The sequence below is a fragment of the Mycteria americana genome, chromosome Z, assembly GCF_035582795.1.
Source record: "Mycteria americana isolate JAX WOST 10 ecotype Jacksonville Zoo and Gardens chromosome Z, USCA_MyAme_1.0, whole genome shotgun sequence".
Lineage (NCBI taxonomy): Eukaryota > Metazoa > Chordata > Aves > Ciconiiformes > Ciconiidae > Mycteria > Mycteria americana.
Window position 1 is genome coordinate 25,770,504 of NC_134396.1, and position 24,779 is coordinate 25,795,282.

A 24,779-nucleotide genomic window follows, 5' to 3' on the forward strand; every position below is an offset into this window, starting at 1 on the left:
CTGTTGTTACCAGTTTGCCAATCTTGCTCATCACAGGGGGCACACTTTTTTTGACCTTCCTTTTCCGGCTGACATACCTGTAGAAGCCCTTATTATTATTCTTTGCATGCCTTGCCAAGCTTGGCTCCAGCTGCGCCTTGGCCTTCCTGACCCCATCCCTACACAACTGGGCCAACATCCCTATACGTTTCCCAGGATACCTGGGATGTCCCTGCTTCCACTGCCTGTGCATTTCCTTCTTGCCCTTTAGTTTGACCAGCAGGTCTCGACTCAGCCATGCCGGTCTCTTGCCTTCCTTTCCTGTTTTCTTATACCTGGAAATCGAGAGCTCTTGCACTCTATGGCAAGCATCTTTAAAGATCTGCCAGCTCTGTTCTCCTCCCTTGTCCCTGAGGAAAGTTTCCCAGGGGGTCCTACTGACTAACTCCTTGAACAGCTGGAATGTTTCAAGCCTTAGCACTTTTAACATTTCTCATATAGGCTATATCAGAATACTGTGTGAATTGATAGGAAATTTACATCTATGCTAGTGAGCTTTCATTCAGGTAGAAAGGACGATAGTAGTTTAAATATACTGATAACAAAGAAATTTATTTGACACAGTGACACTCCTGACCCATAAGCTATCAAAGAGAGAAATGAATTTTTTAAATCTTTACACTTAAAAATTATGCATAATTAATGTATCGTTTATATAGTTTCAATATGGAAAAACAATCACACAGAATAATACAAAAGACTCTGGGAAAATACTATCATGTTTGGAGACCAACATGGCATGCTTATTCTTCATTCTTGTTTTGTAGAAGAGGTGTGCATAGTGAGGGATAGGAAGCTTAAAGGAGGGTAGTCCTAGGCATTAGTGGTATACAGCTTAGGTCTTACTAGTTTCTGTGGTGTTACACAGATGAGATTTCCTACTACTTTAACTCCTTCCCCATTCCCCTTTCCATTTATTTCACAGTGCCTGGATGTTGTCTGGAAAGGCATGCACTTCTACCATGTGCTCTTGGCAGAACTTCTATCGGTTTCTACTTCTGCCTCTCAATCACTTGCACTGTGCACACACGTGATGCAAATTAACTGGTGGGTAACGGCACAGTTATTGAGGAAGACACTTGAAGTTGCTTACTGAAGGTGGAATTCTAACTTTAAAAAGTCAGCCCCCAAATTTTTCTGTCCTGTCATTAATTTTGCAGTGATAGCTTATTTGTGAGCTGTCTGTTCTGAAAAAAGATCATACTTTTATATCCTCATGCCCTTTCAGAGGCAAGCCGATACTCAGAGAAGTTTATTTGGCAGCCTTAGAATATGAAAAAATATTCTGGGGAAATAGTTAAATGTTGGAACTGTATGATATTAATATGAGTAGGGTTTAAATACATAATTATCACTGTACAAGTCATCATTGTATATGTTTAGCACTAGCAAGTTATGGAAATCTTAAGATATTAAAAAAAGAGTAAAATTAATTAAAAAGAAAAACTACAGCGAGGGATGCTACTTTAACAAAATTTGCTGCTATGCAATAAAAAATATAGTTGCACCCTGTCGTTTTTACCTTAATTGCAATTTGGGATAGCCATATGGATAATTAAGAAGTGAATTTGACAATGTAAGGTCACATCCATTTATTTAACATGCAGAATATATTTTAAAAGAACTGGATACTGTACCAAAGCTAAAATCTAAAAACACATACAAATGTTATTTTATCCTCAAGACAGGTAAAAGAAACTAGAACAGCATTGATATGAGTGTTTAGGAACTGTATGAGTATTTACTTTGACCTTCCACACACCTGTAGCAATGCTGGGATGTAGTTCAAAACTTTGTTTACATTAATGAAACTACTTCTGTAATCCACAGCTGTCCTGTGCAATAAGGAAAATGAATGTTCTTTAACATGTTTAGAATTCTGCTGTGCTGCTGCTGGTGGCTTCTAATTTCACTAAAGGCACAGTTCCTGAATGCCTCAGCTCATTACAGAGACAAATATCAGTCAGTGACAGGTAACTTTTCATTCTAACGCGCTTATGCCACTGATGTCTGTGCTTCAGAGATATTCCATTTTGCACCTGAAATTAGTTTCTGTGTTACAGCTACGAGGAGTGATAAAAAAAAGATACTGTAATTTAGATAAACCCCACTAAATGGCTCAACTGAAACAAAGCTGAAAATGAAGGTATAAATGGCTGAAGTGATTAAGACTGTCAAGTTCTCCTGGGTCCTGTTAGAGAATGAAATAGCTGATGGATTATTATTTATTCCTGAATGTGAGTTTTGGGGATTTAATTAAAGATGTTCTATTATATTTTTCAAAGCCTATTTGAGGCTGTAAACTAAAACCTGCAATAACAGAATGTGCTATTGTTAATGGAAAAATGGATAACTAGGCACTTCAGAGATGTCCACCTTTTAAACTCTTTAATTTTGCTGCTTGGATTTTTTCCTTTATAGAAGTCAAGGAAATGGGTGATTTTAAGAATGTCAGACTTTTCATGAAAAATGAATCTTCTCTAGCTATTATGAATACAGCTTTGCTCACTGACCACTATTGTTACCATAAAAAAATATATAAATGTATCTTAAAATAAAAGAGATCCTGACAATACACACATGTTCAATTGTTGCAAATAGGATCACAGAACAGCTATGAATAAAAAAGGAAATTTCCTGAAAAACTTAAAAGTGCTCCATTAGTGAAGTTCTTCAACTTCATGTTCTTCAACTGGAAAATATAAATACAAGTGCAGCTATGGAACACCATTCTAAAGGAAGAATGGCCTAGAATGGACTACTCCACTTCCAGTGGAGCAGAAATAAAAATAAAAGTTCTTACTAAGATTGCAGATCACAAACAATATTTTTCACAGTGTTTATATACACAGTAATCAGAAAAAATAAGGTGCAAGACAACTAAAATCCAACGGCAAACTCTCTCTTTTTAGCTTAGCTAAACTAAGCTAAGCTAAACTAAGCTAAAAAAAGACAAAGACAAAGCAACCAGCACTCAGTGCAAATCGTGATGACCTGATTAGAGTCCAGAGGAGGCCAGGTTAATAACTGCTATATCAGACAGAATGTTAAACCTCCAAGTGCAGCTCATTCAGTCATCCAAGTGAGAGGAGTAGGGGGAGTTTGTCTTTTGTAGGGCGAGGTCTGTAACTAGAGATAAAGGAATAAAACAATACTCTTACCTTTACGGAAATACTGTGACACTGTTCTATTGTACTAAAAAGAGAGAATAGATTCACTGAGAAAAAATAAGCATGATATAAAAGTGTCCCTGAGATCTGCTATGAAGGAGCCTAGTTGAGCCAAGTAGATTTCTGTTGGAAACCAGATAGGTCTATGTCTCCTCCTGTGAGTTTTAAGGAGCTGAGCAAGGAAAGACAGCACTGCCTGAGACCTGCAGAATCTCCTTCTCCATTGTCTCACACTTTTTTTATTTCTTCTAGGACAGTAGTCAGAACTTGCTTTCCCTCATAGCATTAGCTTTGGTGGTGGGGTCATTGACCTGGGGACAAAGGTGGCTGGAGTTTCTCATGAGACATAGGGAGACGATCAAGAATTTTCCTCCACCTAGTACTTGCTTCTGTGAAGCAACTCTCACACCTCCCAAAAGATGCAGAACTGCACAGAGTAATTGTGTCAAGACTAGACTACATTACAGAAAAGTTTAGTTAAAGAGGTGTCTATAATATCTGCAAAAATCTTCCTTTCCTTTTGTCAAGTTGAAGATTGGGTCATCTATAATGAATCCCACCTCAGTATCTGAGCTGAGAAACTAGTGCTAAGAAGTAGTTGTTTATGTATTTATTTATTTATCTATTAAAAAGTATACAGCTATAAACAAATGACTGCAGCTGACACTGCTCTGGCAAAAATGAAATCTGGAAAGGCTATATATAGATATTCCTATGTTTGACCCAATCCAAGTATTCCCAAATACTTTGGGCTGAGGAACACGGTCACATACAATAATGCTTACTAAAATGAAGGTGTAGGATAAACCCTCCAAAAGTTCTATTCTGTATTTTGCACACCTTTTAAATCCTTATTTTTGGCTATAAACAAATTGTTTTCTGCTTCAGTTTTCTAATCTGTAAACAACAAACCAAGATTCATTTATCTTTGCAATTTAAAAAGCACAGAGCAGAAACTCTGTATGTATCTAAGTTTTAAATAAACATAACCTATGTAGGAAAAATGCTTTGTCTAAAAGCACAAAAAATGTAACAAAATACATTGTATTATACTACTGTAAATGGTTTTCAAAATAAAAAAATTAACTATGTTGACAAGCTAATAAATAAGACGAAATGCAAAGAAACCACATGTAGGCCTTTATCCACCAAAACATCTCAATACCCAAGGAGCAAAGCCTCAGTTAGGGACTACTGGCATACTTCAAATTTAAACTCTTCTATGATAGGAACATAATTTGTATTATTTTGAAGACAAGCTGAGATAAACGTGATATAAATCTAATACCATTTTTTAACAGAAATAAAAGGTACTTTGGGATGATGATACCATCTGGCTTCTCATTGTAATTTTAGTTCTCACTATTTGATAGAAATTCTAATTGTCCATTCATACAATAAAGAAGCATAAACAATAAAAATGGAGGCTTCCAGTTCACCTAAAATATATAAAACTCTATTTAATGTGGCTGACTAATATTACCAGTGCTTGCTGAAAAAATACACTTACTGGAAACCTTTTGTTTGGATATTAAATACCTGTGTTATTTTATATAAATGACATATGCCCCTCGAGTATTTTTACATAAATAACATATGCCCCTTAGTATTACCTTGACTGCTGCAAGGAGCAAAATCTATGAGGAAGTTCAGGGGATGTAAAAAATAAGCAGCACCTCAAGGAAGCATTGTCAGGAGCTCTCAATCAGAAAAAGTTTTCATCTATATTTAAATTAGGTTGATGAGCCTTATTTTTCTTGCAGCATGAGGTAAGATAAAAGACAAATAAAATATGAAGAGATTATAGTCCAGTAAGTGTTGTCCCAATGATGCAGGGTCCCAGGACGTGGCTGGGCTTGCTGTGGCCCAGGCTGGTTTATACTGTTTTAGCAAGGATTCAGGGGCCAAATGACCATTGCTGAAAGTGTTGGAGGTCCAGCCCCATGAGTGCTGTATCTGGACAAGTCCCGAGGAACACTGGAAATAAACTAGGAAGGCTGCTTATATAGCAACTTAAATTGTATTATTAATGAGACTTTTCTATGTTAATTTGAACAGCAAAATTTGAACAACAAAATTTGAACAATTAATTTGAATTAATGTGAAAATTGTGTTAGTATTTTGTAACTGACTCAATAATAACCGAGTTTTAATTATACTGTTAACATTTGTTGTTAGTTAGTGTTAGTTCAACTCACAATAAGTTCTTGTCTCATAATATGTGGTGAGTTCCCTTCTGCCGATGACAAGGCTTTAAGTGTAACAAGATGTAGGCACAAGGAGCAGATGGAACTGGAAAGTATTGCCCCTGCTGTCCTGAAAAAAGGTGCTGATAAATACTAACTCAGCATCAGGGCCCTGAGTGCATTTCTTCTTGCTCCGGAGGTTTGGCTGCCTGGGCTCAAGGCCAGCTTAAATAATAGTGCAGGTGTCTGGCCTTGAAAAGAGCTCTTCCAAACCATCTCTGCTAAGAAGATGTGCTGAGCCCTTGGTCTCCTGGTCCTTTACTTGGGAATTGCTTTCAAGGAGAGGCTCCTGTCCCTGCTACCAGCTAGAGGAAGGTCCTCTCTTGCAGCTGTGCCCACGCCTGGCCTTGTCGCTGCTCATCCAGAACCTGATGCTGATCCAGGGGCTTGACCTCCAAGCTGGGGCTTGGACCTGCCTCGTCACTGTGGACGTGCCTCATGGTTATAGGGCAGCTGGTGACCCTGGCCACTGTCATGGACCAGCTCAGCTGGCCTTGGCCAGATGTATGGGGGCTCTGCCCTGCCTGTCCCACATCTGCCTGTGGCTCTGGGTTGACCTTGCTTTGCAGAGCCACACCTGCCCTTGCTGCTCCGTTGGAACTCAGGTGAAAAACCAAAACCAGCTAACAGGAAACTGCTTGTCTCTCCTAAAGCACAAAGTAAGTTGCATAGAGCTTGTCAGGCTTTCTGAAAAAATTAGGGTTTAGTTAAGAGTAAACATGTATATGGACCTTTATTTTGTCTTTACGCTGCCTCTGCTTTCTAAATAAGTTCGGAATAAATTAATAACCAATTTATTTTTAGGAAGTTGGGTTAAGCCCTTTGGTAGCCTGGAAAGAAAGCATTTACAGATGCCAAAGCCTTGTGATTTTTAAGGCCTGAATGACCTCTGCCACTCTGAGGTTCATTCTGGATAAAAGATAAAATGCATCAATTTTGCCACCAAAAGTGATACAGCTGTGAGGGACAAAACACTCTGAAGTCCAATGTGTACTGTTTATTGAGACTGGTATTATTAGAATTCTTTCCACAATCTGTTACTAGGTGTTCCACAGGTTCTGCAAGCTCTGATTTAGATAGCATAAGCAATGAAACAATCCTGAATGCAGACTAAAATCAAATACATAAATAAATAAATAAATAAATAAATATCTGGTAGTTGCTGTGCAGATCAAACCACTAAACTTTTCCATTCACACTCTCACAAACCTCCTGATATAACCTTGCAATAAATGCAAAGAGCAAAGAAAAAGACTTAGGATATTTTCAGCTAAATTTTATTCATCTTTCATGAGTATATATTCTGAACACTGCTAAAATACCCAATGAACTGAAACAAGGTTACTCAAAGACTATAGAATATAATTATGAACCAATAGTTTTATTTCAAACTGAAACAAGAACAGTTCCAGAGAAATTTAACCATTCTATTATGTATGGACATGCCATGCAGTCATGTTAATGCATAAGAGGTTAATGCACAGAGCTGAGGCTTCTAACTTCTCAGAAGACTTTTTAACTTTCTGGGAATAAGGAACTATGTATCAGGAATTTATGATACATTAAAAAACAAACCAAACAAACAAAAAAACAAAGGCACAGAAAACACTACATGCTAGCAAAGAAGTATACAGCACTTAACCAGTATTTCACAACTGCTTACTCATTACCTAGCATAATATGAGACGTGTTAATGGAAAAAGTAAGTATGCATAAAATTACGGACTTTATAGGCAATCCTACCTTTTTAGTTTTCAACTGTGGTGAAGCCAACATTTTACAAAAAAATTCTTACAGTTGGTAAAAACAAGACATTGTTGATGGAAAGACACAGCAATCAAAGAGTGATACCAGATCAGATAAAAATCCAAATTGTTTATGTGTATAACATTATTTTGTAGATATATTCCCTTGATCTTCTTTTGAATGTTTATCCTGGTAGACTGTGTGATACGTTCCTAGTCTAAAAAAATTTGGTATTTGTTGTTGTTGTTACTGCTCTGGTCATTCTAAGGGGATTGCTTTGGTAAAAGACTAAGTTATTTTGATTAAGAAGAAAAAAACCAATTAAACGTTGGTAAACTTACATGATGACTGATTTCTTCCTATCCCAGTTCATCCTTCTACTAATCATTAGTCTCCAGTGGTCATATTAGATTAGTAAGATGTGTTTGTAAGGGAAGGTTTCTCCAACATGAAAAGCTTTTGTTATTTTTTTATAATACTATCAAACAAAGGTAATTTAAATGACTCGAAACCAACATAGCTGTAAGTTGTATCAGTAGCATAAAAATGGCAACTAGCTTCTCAAATTAACTATTTAAATGTGCATTATTTTCCTTCAGGTAGAACTCTGAGGAGCACTTAGTACTAACTTAATTCTGCTTCACTGAGCATGAGGGTGCCTCCATGGGACCTGTGTTAAGGCAGACTTAAGCACTTTTGCAAAGTCTACCCTATAGCTTATTAGAAAATATCTTGTTGAAGCGTACAGAAAACCCAAAGCTCTATGTAATGGAGAAATGGTTCAAAGACTTTTCAGCCCTAGGGAACTCTTCTAATCATCTCATCTGAACTTCTACATACCACCAAAGAATTCAATTCATTAATTCCTATATCAAGCCATTGTCTTCCAATTAAGGTATAGAAATTTCTTTTTTAGAAAGCCCTCTGGTCTTGGTTGAAAGGCTAGTTTCTGATACAGTACGCCCCATTCCTTAGCAAACTGTTCCAGGGCACAACTTCCCAACAGGTCTGTTGATAACTAAACAGTTTTGATGCAAGTCTTTCTCTGTCAGTTAGGTTCTCTAAACCATAAATTGTGGAACTCTTGTGAACACTTTCCATATAAGCTCCCTTTACTAAAGGTAATGCTACAAAACCACTTATAAAAAATCATATTAGTATTTTGTTTGTTTATAACACACCTTCCATAATATGTAAACAAAAGTTTAGCATTGTTATGTCATTTCAGATAACACTGTTTTAGAAATCTTGGTGCTTTATGGTGTTATATGATTTTACTCCACAAAAAGCATAAGCCAAAAGCCTTATAAAGCATTATCAGTGAAAAAAGCCACAAAATGAAATACAGCTGCTTTTTATCTCACTGATGAGCAGAGACACTTCTGGTGCTGATAGCTAAATCCTCACTTTTGTTTAAAAACAAATACCAAAGATTATCATTTTTTCAGTCCTAGTATGGAGAATGGAATTTATGCACAGACATTAAAAAAAAAATTAAAAAATCAAAGTCATTCAAAAGTGACTAGTTCAAATTCCTTTTCTAAAAATGCCAAGATTTTCACAATGGCAGTTGCATGAACTCTTGGAATGGTGGAAGAGAAATTTGGGTACATCATTAGTGGAGAGGTGGACATGTCTTGTGTAACAGGCTACTCTCTTTATATGAACATTTCATGCAAATATTGCATGCAGAAATACACTACATAAACCAAGACAGCTGAAAAGTCAGGGAATCAAATTTAAGATTGCCAGTATGTCTGCTTCAAAGTAAGCTTTGCATGAGAGAGAGTATCCTTTCTTAAACTAGCTATATAATTGGAGAAAAGATAAAGATAGACTTTTTACCCAGATATTCAGAAGCTTGTTTATTTTTCTAAAAGCATGTCAGGCATGAAAAGAGCTTGCATGCTTTAAAGGTTTTCTGTTTATTTCCAACTGTTCTTGGTTGAGCTTAAGAAAGTTAATATTCAGTATTTTCCAGTATTATTCACTGGCCTTCATTACTGAAAATTATTCAAATTTTGCTCTGAAGGCAGAATTATTAACTGTACTATGGAATTTTCTGTGGTGTTTTTGTCATCAGATCTTAGATATTTACTAATATTAATTAATAGATATTCAGAATAATCAAATGAGATGAGGCAATATTAATGTCATTTTACACAAAGGAAACTGAGGCAGAGAGATTACAGACAAAATTATAAAGTATCAGCTAATTTTGTGTGATCAATTTTTGATGCCCAGGGTTTTATTTTTAATCATATTTAGAGCTGTATAGCTCTTCACAGGCTCAGAGCGGACCTCTCACTAAACACAGTTGTAGGTGAGATGGCTCACATTTCTGCAAATTATACTGTAAGTGTCTTGTATTGTCAGCCAAAAGATAAGGAACACAGAAGCAGTGACCCTTTGTGAAAAGTGTGATTAAAAGATAAGAGTATATAACCGAGTGCTATTCAGGACAGATGCATATACACATGCTGTACCAATGCCAAATTTGGGTTTTACAGGAAACCTTAACTGACTTTTTTCAAGTTTTGGGGCTTGATTTTACATGAATGATGTATTATAAGTAATACATTTTAGAATGTATTGAATGTATCTAAATTTGGGAGAGAACTTCTGTGCCTGCCTTGCTTGCCTTTTAATCATGGATATTTTTCCTCTCAAGGCTTTCTAACCCTCAAACACTTTCAGAAGTTTTAGACAGCTGTTACATGTTTAAATTCAATCTGGTGATAAAAAAACACTTCCTCTTCTTCCAACACAGGAGTAATTTTCTCCAGATTTACTCTCAGTTAAGGTCAAAACTCAGCCCTATATTTTAATAGGTACAGATGCCTTTTTTTTGCTCTAGGCAATCTAGAAATCACACTTTTCTCTAAAGTCCCTGCAAGGCTCTTAGATCATACTGTGTCTGCAAAAATAATAAAATTTATATACATTTCAATTCATATAGAACTATTTTAAATCACCATTGAAGTTCTTATGTTGCACTCAAATTCCTATGTAATTGGATGCACAATAACCCACTCTTTGCCAAAGCTGGCAAGAGTAGTTCCATCCTTGAATTTTTCAGGAAGGTAAGATTCCCTGGTAACTAAGGCAAAAAAGAAATTACCTTTATAGTTTTAAATTTTATTCAAAGACTATATATGATTTTTGTATGCAGTAGATTAAACACTTTGTATAGGAGATGAATAGATTTAATGAGGTGTCAGGTCTTTTCACTGGACAATTTAACTTTTGCAAATTTGTGTCGATGTATGTATTTCATTTGCTGACTAATATTCATGAACAATACATAATTGCTATGTTGGTACCTCTGAAACTTCATAATACTTCTATTAATTTGCTAGGTATGTAAAAAAACCCTTAGATATTCCCAAGATAAAATATACTTTAGTTGGGTAAACAAGCATTTCCTAGTGTAAGACAAAAAAGAAAAAGCAAGTGATGAGATATTTTTTTTATTTCTGAGCTTTCTGCCTGATTTAAAAGATACACCTAATTTGTGGATTCTGAATATATCATCACAGAGAAGAAGAGAGAGGGGATAAACCAGATAGGGCTGTACATGCAGTCACACTGTATCTTCAATGGGTGTGCCTTTTACAGGTTGTAGAATAAACTTAAATCCATTATTTCACTTCTTCAGCCTACCCTGTCTTCCACTGCTTTAAAGTTTTTACTGTTTTGTCTTTTACATCCTATATAACATTGTCCTATGCTGTTTTATTTTCATAAAATCACTACTATTGAAAAATTACACATGTCTACAAAATCTCTTCCTGTAACACATTTGGTGCATAAATTTTATAGACATGAAGTTATATATGCCAATTAAAAGCAGAAGACACAAGAAAGGTAGGAGAGAAGCTGCAAAGTTAGGATAGTAAGAGGCAAGAATACCTGCAGAAAACTTGATTTAAAAAAAAAAAAAGTGTCCTGGAGATAGTTTTCTTTCCTGTGATTCACCTTATGTTCAAAAGCTCAAGGACACAAGCTTAGAGAACCTTTGTTTATAGCTGAGCAAGTCTAAGTTCTCTAAGTCACTGAAATATAAGAAAGTCTATCTATCTGATTTGTCAAGTTTCTTATACACAACTCACAATACTAGAAAAAATTGATACCGTCTACTTCATATAAAAAAGCGGCAGGAAATCTGGTATGTTGAAATATATCAGGGGAATATATTTAACACATTTTTTTATGTGACACATTTCAACATAAATAAAGTAACTAAGGACAAACACTTTTCAGAAATTAAATATATGCACATTAATAAACTGCAAAAGCATATTTTGATATAAATTACAAATAAATCAGTTTTCAACTTTCTAACTTCAGGGATTTCTTTTGCAGTCTGGAAAATGGTTAGACTTGAAAATATCAAAGCAATGTTTTTTATAGGCCATTTTCTACAGATAATCAATAGATTTAAATAAACATTTTCCATAAAATTATTTTTTTCCATGAAGATTACTTAATATAAAAGTGGAGGACATGTGCTTGACAATGATGCAATATTTAGTAGTTGTTGATCAGTAGTAGAGTAATTGTTGTGATACTAGAATTGGAACTGGAACGGTATATAAAGTAATACACAGAGAGATTACTCAGATTGTAAATTATAACCTCATTAACCTCATGATCAGATGACAATCTGATAATCTCAGATAATGCATTCATAACAGAAAAATATGAATCTGAGATCTTGGGGTCACTGGGATAGACACACTGAATTTAAGTTAAAGTTGCAATTTCTGTTTCAGGTCCTTTAGAGTTATCGAAACAAAACTATAATGTTAATTGAAAGCATGGTAAAAATTGGACTTCTTTTACAACTACATATTAAAAAGTTAATAGACATCTGATCACCTTTTTGGAAATAAAACTGAATGAAGAATTAGAGTAGAAAGTTTTACTGCAACATGAGTTTGAAAAGCTGAGATGATGGAGGGATTATAGGATTGTCTGTCAAAAATGGGTCTTTATTCAGCAAACATATCCCATATTTGTCACAAGATATAATTTTATAACAAGGATCCATATACAATGAAATATTTTTACCATCTAGAAAGTGACACACTAGGAAATAGATACTAGTTTATGCAGGAGATATTGGATCATATTGGCATCCTTAGACTTTCCAAAACACCAGCTACGTTAAACTCATAACTAGCCTGCCTTCAACTACAAATATGGACTTCTATGGAGAGCTTTTAACTAGATTTAGCAGGGGGAGGGGATGGTGTTTTGAGCAACAGAAAAGAGCCAGGGCCTGCTGACATACTGGGAACCAACAGGGAAACACCTGTGAAATGCCTCAAAGGAATTAGGGTGTGTTTCTCTAAAAAGTCAATAGCCCAGCTGAAGTGCCTCTATACCAATGCATGCAGCATACGTAACAAGCAGGAGGAGCTGGAAGCCATTGTGCGGCTAGAAAGCTATGATCTAATCGCTACCACTGAAATGATGGGATGAATCTCATGACCGGAGCATTGCAATCAATGGCCATAAACTGTTTGGAAAGCACAGGCAAGGAAGGAGGGGTGGAGGGATTGGCCTCTATGAAAAGAATGGCCTGACTGCACAGAGCTGTCTTTGTAAAACAGGAATGAGCAAGTTTAGAGCTTATGGGTAAAAATTAGGTGCCAAGCCAACAAAGGAAACCTCATGGCTGGTGTTTATTACAGGCCACCCAATCAAGGGGAGCTTGTTGATGAAGTGTTCTTACTTCAACTACAAGAATTATCATGCTCATAGGCTTCGATCTTGCTGGGGAACTCCAGTCATCCTGACATCTGCTGGACAGAGCAAGCTGCAAGAGGTTCAGGAGGCTCTTGGAGTGCATTGAGGATCATTTCTTAATCCAGGTGATAGCCAGCCCAACTGGAGGAAAAGTGTTGCAGGACCTGTTGCTCACCAAAGCAGAAGAACTAAGTAGAGAGATCAAGGTTGGTGGCAGCTTGGGCTGCAGTGATCATCCCTTGGTGGAATTCAGTCTTAAGGGTCTGGTGAAAAGTAGAGTTAGGACACTGAATTTTAGGACGGTGAACTTTCAGTTGTTTAAGGAATTACTGAATGGGATCCCCTGGGAAACCGCCCTCAGGGACAAAGGAGATGAAGAGAGCTGGCAGCTCTTTAAGGATATTATTCCTAAGAGTGCAAGAGCTCTCAATTCCCACGTGTAAGAAATCAGGCAAGGAAGGCGGAAGATCAGCATGGCTCAGTAAGGACCTCCTGGCCAAACTGGTGTAAGAAGGAAATGTACAGGCAGTGGAACCAGGGACAAGTAACCTGGGAAGAATATAGGGACACTGCCCAGCTGTATAGGGCTGGGATCAGGAAAGCTAAGGCACAGTCAGAGCTGAATTTATTGAGGGATGCAAAGAATAGTAAGAAGGGCTTTTGTGGGTACATTGGCCAGAAAAGGAAGATTAAAGAAAATGTACCACCCTTGGTAAATAAGAGGAGAGTTGGTGACAACCAACATGGAGTTGACTGAGGTGCTCAACAATTTTTTTGCCTCCATTTTCACTTATAATCTCTCTCCCCACATCTCTCAAGTCTGTGAACCTCAAAGGGGAATGAAGTCCCTCCCATTGTAAAAGAAGATCAGGTTTGAGACCACCTGAGGAACCTGAACATACATAAAGCCACAGGACTCAATGAGGTGCATCCCAGGCTCCTGAGGGAAGTAGCAGACAAAGTTGCTAAGCTGCTCTCCATCATATTTGAAAAGTCATGGCAGTCAGGCAAAGTTCCCAGTGACTGGAAAAAGGAAAACATCGCACCCATTTTTAAAAACAGTAAAAAGGAGGACCCTGGGTACTACCAACCAGTTGGCCTCACCTCCATACCCGGTAAAATCATGGAACAGATCCTCCTGGAAGTTATGTTGAAACATATGGAAGACAGGGAGGTGATTAGAGACAGCCAACATGGGTACACCAAGGGAAAATCTTGCCTGACTGGTCTAGTGGCCTTCTGTGATGGAGTGACTGCATCAATGGACAAGGGAAAAATTACAGATATCAACTACCTTGACTTCTGTAAGGCCTCTGACATGGTCCCCCCAACATAGCTGTCACTAAATTGGAGATATGTGCGTTTCATGGATGGACTGTTACAACGATAAGGAACCAGCTGGATGGCCACATCCAAAGGGTTACAATCAGGAGCTCAATGTCCAAGTGGAAAACAGTAATGAGTGGTGCGATTCAAGAGTCCATATTGGGACCAGAAATATTTAATATCTTCATTAGTGACGTAGACAGTAGGATTGAGTGCACCCTCAGCAAGTTTGTGGATGACATCAAGCTGATGTTACAGTTGATTTGCTAGAGGGAAGGGATGTCATCCAGAGGGACGTTGACAGGCTTGAGGAGTGGGCCTGTGTGAACCTCATGAAGTTCAACAAGGCCAAGTGGAAGGTCCTGCACCCAGGTGGGGGCAACCCTCAATATTAATACAGACTGGGGGATGAATGGATTGAGAACAGCCCTGTGGAGATGGACCTGGGGATACTGGTGGATGAAAAATTGGACATGAGCCAGCAATGTGTGCTTGCAGCCCAGAAAGCCAATCATATCCTGGGCTGCATCAAAAGAAGCATGGCCAGCAGGTCAAGGGAGGGCATTCTCCTCCTTTACTCTGCTCTCATGAGACCTCACCTGGAGTACTGCATCCAGCTCTGGGGCCCCCAGCACAAGAAAGACATGGACCTGTTAGAGCAGGTCCAGAGGAGGAACACGGAAATGCTCAGAGGGATGCAACACCTCTCCTGTGAAGAAAGGCTGAGAGGGTTCAGGTTGTCCAGCCTCAACAAGAGAACGCTCCAGGGAGCCCTTATTGCAGCCTTTCAATATAAAAAGGGGGCTTATAAGAAAGATGGAGGGAAACTTTTTACCAGGGCCTATAGCGATATGAGAAGAGGTAATGGCTTTAAACAGAAAGAGGGCAGGTTTAGATTGGACATAGGGAAGACATTTTTTATGATAAGAGTGGTGAGACACTGGAACAGGTTGCCCAGAGAAGTCGTGGATGCCCCATCTCTGGAAGTGTTCAAGGTCAGGTTGGATGAGGCTTTGAGCAGCTTGATCTAGTGAAAGATATCCCTGCCCATGGCAAGAGGGTTGGACTAGATGACCTTTAAAGGTCCCTTCCAACCCAAACCATTCTATGATTCTAAATAACCATCAATTTTATATGGTCTTGGACATCCCATATCACTTGTTTTATGTTGTTTTAGAATGCAATCAGTGTGTGTGGAAAACAGGCTTAAATGACTTCTGTGACTCAGGAAGATTCAACTATATTGCTGTTAGCTAATAGCTAATACTTGCTGTTATTTGACCACAGCATTTCAATAGAATTTCACATCTGTCATTTTCTTTGCTTATGCATACCTATATTCAGATCTTCCCTCTATGTTGATTAAAAAACATAATGAATACTTTGAGAAACATCAATAAACTACAGAATTTCCAGCAGCAATTGATTTTAAATGTGGTACTCATGGGGGCTTTCAGTCTTTCTGAAAGTGTTCATCTGAATCTCTAATCACTTGTTTTATGGATGCCATCTTCTTTTTTCCTCAAGTTCCATCAACCTATAACCTGCTTCAGTACAAAGGGCTTTAAATATAATTAATGTCAGTGTCTGTCTTAATTAATTCTAGCTACATGTTCTCTCCTCTCCATTTTCCCATCCCGGATTATTTTCTTACACAATTTTAGTCTTGCCCTTTTTTAGTTTTATTCTTCTTCACTCTTTTATGTACATCAAGTGCCCAGAAAAGTGGACATTGTACAAATTATTGTGTAGTGGCACAATTATTTTAGTTCTCCTCTTAAAACACAAGCAATATTTTTAGGTCACGATGTGCTACTTTCATCTAGTGTGTATATTGCAGAATGTGTATGTTGTGTTCTCAGAATTAGGTAAATGAGGCTGTATGAACTGTTAAGTCAGGAAATACCCATTTGGAGGCTCAGGTGAGGTCTACAGCAAAGTCGGCTTGTCCTTCTTTGCAATGCTGGATCTTTTTTTCTGTCATGCAACAGTTTTAGTGAAAATAAGTATACTACAAATCTGAAGTGCAAGTTGATCCAACCACACAGAAGGAGTTTGAAATGCAGAAATAGTACTTGCTGGCATAATTCCATCATTTCCAGTAAAAACTTATTATAAAAGGTCACAAGCAATTTCCATGGCAGGGAGTTCCTATAACCTGAACGATTAGCATATAACAAAAAAAGCATACGAAAATGTCATAATCTTTTCTTTCCTTTAACCTATTTTAACAGAAAAGACATGCTGTCTTTGTCTCCATTGAGAGTTTGGTATTTTGAGTCATAGGACACCTAAGCCTTGTCCTGCTCCCAGTGGAGCAGCACATACTCTTGAAAATCTGAATCTTTAGCTGTCAGGATCAGGAGATCCTCTAGAAAACACCACAGCTTCCCTGAACATGTGTCTGTGTTTTCTAACAAAACAACAAAAAGAACACCCAGACGGATGAAATGCATATCCACAGAACAAAATTAAGAGGCATGGCAGAAACGTATTCTTTCTCACAGTAGAGATGTCACAATTGCTCTCATAAGTTACATGAACGTCAATGTTTAGACCTAAAGCATCTTCTTTTTGATTAGTCCCATTTTGCAATTACAGAAAAAAATTAGTATGGGATCAGAACAAACAATTTTTATTAACATAGTGAACTCTCTCACAATAACGTTGGCAGTTTGAAGAAAAAATTTATTCAACAAAAGAAAAAAAAATCCTGAAGTCTAACATTAAAATGGTAATTCATGCACTGATTTTGAACAGGAGAGCCAGACAATATTTTCTTGTATTTTAAACCTGAAATTCAAGTTGCAAAGAAGACATCCTCACTTTGGTGAGGATGAAATCTCAGCCTGAAGAAAATTACAGTAGCAATTTTTATATTTTAATTCTAATAGCATTTCAGGTTTCTTTTATTTTCATTTTATACCAGCATGGCTACACTGTGGGAAACATTATGCTCAGATTAAAGAAAGAAGTGAAGGAATTTAACTGTTTCAAGGTGGAAAAATTTTGACATTTACATAGGAGAGATGAACATTTTAGAAGATACACTGAACTTTCTGCTTAGTATCAAAAGTATGCCTACTTTGTAAGTTTCCTATATATTTATAATACATTCACATATAATAAAATGGTATTCAGATATGGATAGATGAGTATTGAAATTTCCATTTTTTTAAAAACAGGTTTTTAAAAAACGTATTTTTTTAAAAAAGTTTGGTTGCATATACCTATGTATTTAGCATTTGTGAAAACGTGCTTGAATCTAATGAAAATGTGTTTATAACAAAGTTTATTTAATCCTATCTGTGACCCAGTTCATCAAGTTTCCACCCATTTCTTTTACAGGATCTTTTGTGACTGTATCGGTGCATGTTTTAAGGAAGAGATTTACCATACAGGTATGTATGCTGTGATTCATTTGTTTATATGTAGATGACAATGTTCTTGTCAGAAATGATTTCACAGCCTATTCAGGCAATGGATATTCACAATTAGTTAGCATGAATTACAAGACAAAACTGCACATTATATTACTGGTAAATAAAGTCATTCAAGTCTTCCTAGCCATAGTTCCCACTAGCAAATGCTAAATATGTAGTTAGAAAATAAATTCTGCATCACATGAAATGACTGAACAATTGCATACAGAATGATGACTAGTGATGTCGAAAACTGATATAAATGGCAGGCCACAAAAATGTAACATTTTTTTGAAAAGGCTCTCAGTTGGATCAGTTGCAAGGAAAGATAAGCTAGTAACTCCCATGCTGTCTTTAAAAGAAAAACCATAAAGCAAACAAACTTTTTTATGCACGAACGTTCTTCCTTACCAAGTTTGAGTGCAGAGTGAACATGTGCTAACTTTCTAAAATAGAAATGCAGTGTTTAAATGTTTCTTAACCAGTGATAATGGTAATCTATTATATCAGATTTATGTTTTTAGTACCGAAAATAATGTATAATGATACAGCTTACCGTCATGGGAAATTCAATAAAGTAAGCTTGCTATATGATACGTCATACAGTGACCAAAGGACATACTTAATCTATGATGTTTACTGAATAGAGAGATTAGTGACTACAAGTGATTTTGCTGCTTGTTTGACTGAATCTTAAGAAATCAAAATGCATACACTGCTGTGGATTGAAGCAAATGTGCACAGTATTATTAGGAGAATCAACCACAGCATACTTTTTGAGACTGTTAATGAAGCAGGGACTCACTCTTCCACTATTAAGACTAGATGCAAAGGATTTCTACATTTAAACTTTTTGTATTCCCCTGCCTGCCTGAGACAAAACTGAAGTAGATGCTCCCTGTAGCGTGACGCTTCACAGTTTTGCTTTTGATCCATTTCCACCTGCTGCTAGATATATCTCACAGCTACTGGACAGGAACACTTAATATCACAGACAGCAAATTCAATTTCAAGAACATTGTTGCAGCAACAATGGTGAGCAGAACAGCAAATGAGAATAGGAAATGCAATTGTTAAACATTTTTTCTCGTTCAAGAGAAAATTTGCTATTTCCTTTACTGAATTATCCACAGGTCTGCCCCATTACTCATAATATAAATACTATGGCTGTTATTTGTAACTTGGGCCTCTGTAACCCAGGAAAATTTTAAGGGACATTGTTATATTTAATCTAGTGTCATAAATGAGGCCTAAGTATGAGCCAAAACACTAAGCTGCAGCTTCTGAAACTTATGACCCAGAAAAGAGATAAGCTGCGCACTAAGGACCATCGGTGCAGTGCAGAAGAGAACATGAATTCTATAGCTACAATGCTCCAAAGAAGTCAGAAGTTTCTTCTAAGAAAACAGGCCTGTGATTTGTCTTATTGCTGTCATTAATTGGAAGGGCACAATAAGCACAAGGAAAGATGGTCAACACGATGGAGACAGCAGAAAATTTGTGTACACTGAATGATGCAAACACAAAAATGCACTTAATACTCTTTTAACCATTAGACTGAGCCATAGGACTGTACTTTGATGACTTTTTTAACGTCGTTTAGTAGAAGAAAAGACCCACAGAGGGATCGGTACATGGCACCGAGAGAGAAAAGGCTGGTATAAATTTCTTATTTTAGGTTAATCATAAAGGTTTGGAGGCAGGACAGGGAAAGGATGCAGAGAGCACTCTTTAGTATTGAAGCAGCTAAGACAAGTGTCAGGATTTTGCACTGAGGGAAAAAAAAAGAGTATGTTTAATTTATTAGGAACTCAGAAATAGATTAGAAAGAAAGGTATGAGAAACAATGTTAAGCTGCCAGCTCATGATTTTTAGGAGATAAGGCAGGATGCTGAAAAGAATCAGAGAAAAAGGCAAAACAGCTTATCATAAGGCAGATCTTGTATATACTCCCAAAATGAAAGATTGGATGTCCTGGAAGAGACTGCAAAGGGCTTCTGTAATGGAAGGTAAAGCAGGAAATAAGACATCAGAGGTGGAAATGATCAGCACAGAAATGATGACTGAAGATTCAGGGAAGAGACGCGTGAGAGGTAAGACCTGAACAGCAAGGAGAGATCCTACAACATTAAATTGAAAGGAGATGAGAGGGGAAGCAACATCTCCCAAAAGGAAAAGCCCATTGAATATTCACTGTTGTAATCAACACACACAGAAATTGATAACTTTTTGGGGCCTAGGACAAGTGCAGAGGAGAAGGAAAGAAGGAAGAGGTAACAACAGTCAAAAAATGCAGACATAATCAGAGAATCATTAAGACAGGTCAAGAGTGAGTCACTTCCAGAGAGATCCAGAGAAGCAGCATAACTTTCAGTGCGTTGAGTACCTTCCTGGAGGACCCTTTCATTTCTTCTATTCATGTAAAAGAACACTGAAAAATTAACCTGCTGATTTAAATGTTTGTGCAAACAACTGAATTACCCCATTTATTAACTGAACAAAATGAAAAGTTTGATTGTGGGACATCAAAACCAGACCTGTGGAAAACAACTTCCATTTTTATTTATTCGTACTTAATGTGAAATATCAAAGAAACTCGTCCAAGAGAAGGTTTAGCTTCGCTAATATTAGTATACTACAGGGTACGTTAATGTTGCATGCAAAGTTAAGGATAACAAGGCTACATTAATACCATAATACCATTAATACCTGATACCATAATAGTAGACCACAAAACTGTAAGAGATCCCCCAGGTCACTGAACCTAATTCACTGCTACCGTAAGGACCTGTATTACATGTTAGCCCTTAATTAATTAGTAAAAATAATGTACTACGAAATCAAAATTACCAGGTTGCTCACAGTTTTTATGAATGCATCCCTTTTCTTACAGTACTGTAAAATAATTAACAATTTCAGTTGTAAGGATCCACGACAGGACCTACACTTAAGAAATTGTTTCTGCTGTATTCTATGTGAGTACATTCTTAGGGAAGTTGCCTATAGAATTTATTTCATCTTTCAGAGACATTTTGACAGAAAGTCTATGACTCAACCCCTTCACCCAGTCAACCAAGAGGAATTGGGGCAGGAAATCATTTACAGACATGGGCATTACCTGTTTTGCTGATGTTAAATCAGTCAGGTGGCTGAGCTGATGTCTCAAAACATGTTATATTCTTAAACTGTAAGTATAAACTATTAGGAAGTACTAAATCTTAGCATTTAAATAATGCAAATGCAAATACCATCTCTGTAAACTCATCAGCAAGTTTAGAACAAACAGACAAAGGAACATCAGGTTTTCATACTTGCTGGATGACTTTGACTACAATGAAATTAGCAGAAGGACCTCAACTACAACAAAATTAGTGGAAGAAATAAGAGCAAGATTTTTTAGAAAATGCCTTTTGGTTGTGAAAGTAGAGGGATACTTTCCCAACAGTCATTAGTCTAAAAGCTAAAAAGTGCATTTTTACTATTCTAAACTGAACTAAGACAAGAAACTAGAACAACTAAAGCATGTATATGGTTCTGAAATAATTTTAAAATAACAGTAGGTGATTTTTATTTGATCTTCTCCATCATATGAAGCCAAGCCAAATTACAGTCTAGATTAAGTGAAACAGCAAGTAAATATGTATTCAGAAAGCATTAGTAAATGCACCAAGCACTGTTTTTTAGGTGACACTAAGGTCAAGGAGACTACTCGTATATTTAAAATTTTGAATATGCTTAATTTTTTTGCTAGGTTAGGGACAAATATGAAAGAGATTTCAGTAGGCATAAAGATATTTTGGCCTTAGTTTATTAAGCAGTAATAAAAAATCATAGAAGGGCTGGAAATAGGAAATAATCTTTTAATCAAATTTATTAAAATATGGACAAATAAAAAAGAAAAATAAGCAGTTGCTAGTCTTTGATTTCAAAGGAGCACACTTCAGGAAATTAGGGAAATAACAAAAATTTGAAGGAAGTAGAACCTCAGATCTCTTTAAATCAAGGCCCCAAATCCAAATTACACTGGATGTCAAACTTCTGTGTCTGAAAAAGATGCATCAGATTCATCACCAATCTGATGAGAACAGATTATGTTTTCTCTTTTTTTATTCTACAATGCATAAATTCTTAAAGAAAGGCATTTTTACCTATTTATATTAATCATCAAAAAACTTTCCATTATCACCTGCCTATTCTTTGTCCCATGACTTCTGTATACTTAGTGAAAACTTGTTCCCTGTTGAGGCAGGTGAATCCAAGTCCTGATTTGTTTTATAGCCACTACTCACTATCCTATTTTATCTTTCTCTTTACAGATTTAGATTCTTCCTTATGACCTTATGAGGTCTTAGCTTTTGCCCTTCACTGAATTTCTTAAACATGCTCAAACAAAACTGAGCTTTGGCATTTATCTAATCTTGATCCCAGAGATTCAACACCATGTTCATGATAAAAAGTTGTGAGTTTGAGTGATACACACGTTCTCATCAAAGATAAAGTTTAACAACCTCTTAAATAGTCCCATTAAAATTTAGTGTAATTCTGTTGAGCTATCATAACTTAATTATTTTGAAAAATTTCAATAATAGTAACTGACATGTTTTAGTTTTATAAAGTATTATTTATTCTCTGTGGTTTTATAACTACAGGGGGACAAAGGATTGGTCATCAGTGGTGTGTTTTCTTCAGTAACTGTGCAATCATTCATTGTTTTTAGGTGGACTTCAACTTTTAGAAGGTAATGTCTTGTTAAGTCCCACTTATCATTATACTTTACAGTATTAGGTACTAAATACTAATTTCAAATAAATGACTTTTGACTCAGAAAAAGATTACTAATTAAATAAGGTTCTTTTACAGTAAGATGGAGTTTACAATCTTATAAAACTGTGATATTTGGAGGCTATAACATTTTGTTATAGAGCTACTTGACATTTGTAAAAAGAGGAAGAAAGGTTAATGGAAAAAATTTTTAAAGGGAAGCCTAATGATAGTGAAACGTATTTTGGCCAGGAATCCTTATTATAAAATATTATCACTCTTACAGCTTTGTCTTTATTGGGGAAAAACAGAAAAAGATCTCCAAGCAAAACATCAAAGTAACTAATAACTTTGTCTTGTAAGAGGTGAATTGCTGCTAGATTAAAGAGCTTTGCAAGTTGAGCAGATGGGCACAATGCCGAGAAGTGAACTGTAAAAATTTAGACTCTCATATGTGAATTTGACTCTCTTTCACAAACTTTATAGCACAGCTACAGAGGCTGTCCTCAAAGAAAGTGGATCTATTACATAAGAACCCCATTAAATATATCTCATTCAGTTGTACCACAATACTATGTGTGTTTGCACATATGGAGAATTTTTTTCTTTGCTTATCTTTTCAGCATCAAACACTGTGACAATTTTAACTGGTTTGAAGACTCAAGGGTAAGGAATAAAGTGTTGAATAAACTAAGAAGTATAATTTTATCAACATCTTTTAAAAAATAAAAAAGTATGCATCATAAACTATTAGATATTTTAAATATTCAACCTTACTAGTAACTTCTAAAAAAAAATTCTGAAAACATTTAAACTGCATGGTCCTTAAAAATATATTAGTTATATAGAACTGAGGTTTAGGAATGAATGTATTATATTAGATAAACAATTCATATTATTCCTTTCCTGTATCAATTCATCTACTAAGTCTTTTCAAAGAAACTGAATATACTGACATCTACAGCATTGAATCAATGGCTTTGTGACAGAGCTATAAATACCTGTGTAGCGAGAGGGGGAAGGGAGAGACTGTCTGCAGAAACCAAGGATTATGGCACATCTGCAATCACCTACAACGTCAGCATTCATACAGTAAAATGGATGATGATAAAAAACATACACCTGAGGGGAATACATTATCTGAAGCTAGCATAAGCGGCGTAAATGCTTCATTACCATGGAAATGGTGCACAGTACATGACAGCAGAGTAAGTCAGTTGAGACAGGTCATTTTAATTTTTATTGATAATATGATCACAGGTGTGCTTTTAATCATTTTACCACTTCAGGTTTCTCATCGACTGTCACTAATAATTTCATATGACAAGCACAATGCTCTTGTGACATTACAAATACAACCTAGAGTTACTTACAATGCCTGTTGACTGGCAAGCCACTCTCTCTATTGACAGGGCACAACTCCAGAAAGCCTATTTATTTAGTAAACTAGAGGTCACTCAACCTCTCCATGATGCCCTGTGGCATTTGCATTTTATGCAAAGTGCAGCTGATGTAATCAATGTAGGCAAAAGTTTTGACAGTGTTCTCCCAAAGAAACAGTGCCTTCTGAGAGACGAAAAGATGACAAAGAGGCAGGACAGGATTCGGAAGCACGATGAAAGATATAGGATCAAAAAGCTCAGACCATTTAGGGACATATCATTAAACTGAAAACCAAGACAGTCCTAATCCATAAGGCTTTCTGGCTCCCAGACTGTTTGTGCTTTAAATTTCAGAAAATCTTAATTGAATCTGTTGTATTGTGAGCCCCAGTTTAGCTCTAATAACATGACACTGTCTGAGGTCTAGTTGAGCCAAGAATGTATGATTCAGGAAGAAGTATTCACACTAGTAAATAAATACTGTATTGTGAGAACACAAGCAAAAAATATTGGAACTGCAAAAGCAATGCATACTCAGTTTTACATACTATTTAGATAATGAATCATACATATGTATGCACAATGCTTTTAATGAGAAACTTTACATCTCCCTTCTTTGCCCTGTATACTTAAGATGAGTCCTAGAATGAGGAGTTCTACAAAACAGAAGTAGTGTGAAAAAGTCTTATACTGTTGTCATTTAATCTTTTTTCTGAAATTCATGCTCCCATTAAGATACATATGGAGTTTTTGAAAACAAGTACTATGGGCAAAGTTAAAATACAAATTTTGTCTGAGTCTACTGGTAAGATCTGTCAAGCAAGCTATTCCACCATAAAATATATATTAAAATTCAGACCTCATATAGTGTTAAATTTCTCACTTTAAGGTATATTTCCTACATAAATGTTTGACCTTCACAACTAATTTAAA